At 39.1% G+C, this 2,789-nt stretch overlaps 1 pseudogene; it reads left to right on the forward strand.

Moving 5' to 3' along the window:
• Nucleotides 1–251: 251 nt before the first annotated feature.
• Nucleotides 252–2,789, forward strand: part of LOC107692760 (protein FAM69C-like) — a 14,760-nt pseudogene continuing 12,222 nt past the window's right edge.

The raw sequence follows: 2,789 nt of genomic DNA on the forward strand, positions 1-2,789 counted from the left end.
ACGCGTCGAGGTTTAAAGAAACACACATAAAACAGATGAACAATTCTCGCTCTTGGCCAGAAAGCACTTTCTTTTATGAGGCGAGTGATTAGGGATTCTGTTCACCTGCGGCTGCTCCTGCAATCGAAGGAAAAAACGACTGCTGAGATTCCCACCGCTGCCGTTACCAGCAGAACTGCAAGCTCAGCCCTCGAGCAGCGAGAGCAAATCAAATATGTGGGCATTATCACCGTGGGAGAATCCGTCTCTAATCAAATAACCAGTAATACTGGTACACACCAGCCTCTTGTTTTGTTTGCAGTGCTTAGAATGCAAACAGATTTCAAGGGAAGTAATCGAGGGTCTGCGTCTGGCACAAGAGACGGATCTGGCACTGTGCGCCGTCAGGAAAGGCCCGGCTGCCTTGGAAACAGAGAAGAAGGCGACCCAAAGGAGGAAAGCACTCAAGAAGGGGGCGGGAGGCAGAGGGAAAAAAGGTGGAGTGTTGTATGAAGAGAGAGAGAGAGGGAAGAGAGAGCCAGAGGCAGAGTGAAAACACATTGGAGCCTAGAGTGAGAGTAACTGAATGAGGCAGAGCAAGTCTGGCCTCGACTCTTGAGGCGTTCTTCACACTCCGGCGCTCGCCTCGTTCATTCACAAAACAAACGCAGAGAGGAAGCCGAGAGAGATATCCACACCACATAACAGGAGGCAGTGCAGCAGCGGAGCGCCCCGAGGAGACGTCAGGAGGAGGTTAACCGCAAACACCGACCCCGAGCGAGAGCAGCGCGGCGCACATCCTCCACAGCGCCACAGATGCCACAGACTCCCTCATCCTTGAGTGGAAAGCAGAGGGCTCCTGCCGAAGGGGGTCCCGACAGATGCGGCGGTCCCTGCGCGGGGCCCTCAGGTGTCTGGGGGTGAAGGTGTGCCGGAGGAGCGCGCTGCTGGTCGTCCTGCTGTGGTTGGCCTCGTGGCTCTTCCTCAACGGCCTGGTGTTTGTGCACAGGAACATGTTCTCTGACTTCTGCACTGACGACAAGAGCAAAGCGATCCTGCAGAGGGTGGTAAGGCTAACTTTGCTGATCGTTCTTTTCAATATTTGATCAAAAAGCCTCTACTACTAGAGATCAACTTGTCAGTCTTGCCTAACTTGATGAGAGCAAATAAAAAAGTATTTGTTTAGTGTAAAACTTAAGGGAAGACACTACAGGTGAACAAGGCAACTACTTTAACTAATGGAGATCAACATACTTTCCTCAGTTTACTGAAATTGTATGTTTAGATACGCCAATGAGGCTTTATCTAATCAACTATGCACTAATTTGCATACATTTCCAGAATCTGAAAAGTGGATAAAGCCAGGTTCAAAAATCTGGTTTCATTTTTTTTTTTTTACATATTAGAAAAGGTTTTTACACAGGGTTGATTTTGGATTCCTCTATTTATCCTCTATTTTATTCCTATATTTATCTATAAATCACCATGTTTTAGGAATAAAATGTTATGTAAAAATCGTGTTGTTATATTAAGTAAAACTAAAATGTTAACTGAAATAAAGTATTAAAGTCTATTACTTGTTAGTTATTTAGTTTAACTTTATGTACTAAAATAACTAAAGCTAAAAACTTGAAATAAAAAAACAAACTACTCAAAATGACAAACACAACAAAATAACTAAAATATAACAAAAATAAAAATGTATACAATATATAATAGAAAATATGAAATAAAAACTGATTCAAAACATTAATAAAAACTATCATAGTATCTCAATGGTACCAAAATAACACTGGAATGATTAATGAACCTCTGTAAAAAAAAAAACTTCAGGATATTGATAGGAATAAAACTGTTGTATGTAAAAGCTTCTGAAATAAACTCACAGCCTTTTAAGTTAACTATTATAATTAGACACAAATAGATAAAATGATACATGTAAATGTGTATTTTGGATGCTTTCTTTCCACTAGTCTTTGCACTAGAAGCAACATAGATGTAAATCTCAAAACTGACCAGTGCATGAAAAACACCGGTCCGCCTGTAGTACTTTGCCTTAAACTTCAAATGTCCTACAGAACTTTTACAACAGATGAATTGGCTAATTTTTGAAAATATAATTCAATAGAATCAGCAAATCAGCTGTCATGTCGCAGTTGTAACGATACCTCAGGGGATTTTGATGAATCTTCCACTAAAAGACACACAAAGAATTCCATAGGATTACTCCGTCAAGCATTGAATCATGGGTACCAGCAGTAACGCACCTCCATTAAAGGCTTAAGCTTTGTTCCTCAGGGGAAACCTAAAGCTTTTTAAGACCACTGGATTATGTGATGTCAAGTGAGTGCTGAAAGAACATTTTGTTTGTTGTCACATTGGGAGCCGCAAAATCCTGGTGGCCTTTAAACGGTGATTGAAATATGATTACTGGCATCAATTAATGGGAAAGTTTTTGCACGCAAACTATCATTACAAAAACGGAATGTGTTGGCAGGAGCAGATTCAGCAAATGTATTAGTAATATCAGCACTAAAATGTCACACTGTAAAAAGTTTTTTTTAGAAATGTAAATAAAATGGTCTACTTTCTACAAAATTGCATGTTTAATTCAATGTTACCTGATGTTTAAACAACAAAAAAAGTAATTAAAAAAAAAATGGTTTTAAAGCAAATCCGACATCAAATTTCCTGTGTAGTACAAAAATGTGGTCATTATATATATATATATAAAATGAATGATTAGATACAGTACATTGATATATATATATATATATATATATATATTATATAAATAAATCTATATCACT

Source organism: Sinocyclocheilus anshuiensis, unplaced genomic scaffold (assembly GCF_001515605.1).
Source record: "Sinocyclocheilus anshuiensis isolate Anshui unplaced genomic scaffold, SAMN03320099.WGS_v1.1 scaffold762, whole genome shotgun sequence".
NCBI classification, from domain to species: Eukaryota; Metazoa; Chordata; class Actinopteri; order Cypriniformes; family Cyprinidae; genus Sinocyclocheilus; species Sinocyclocheilus anshuiensis.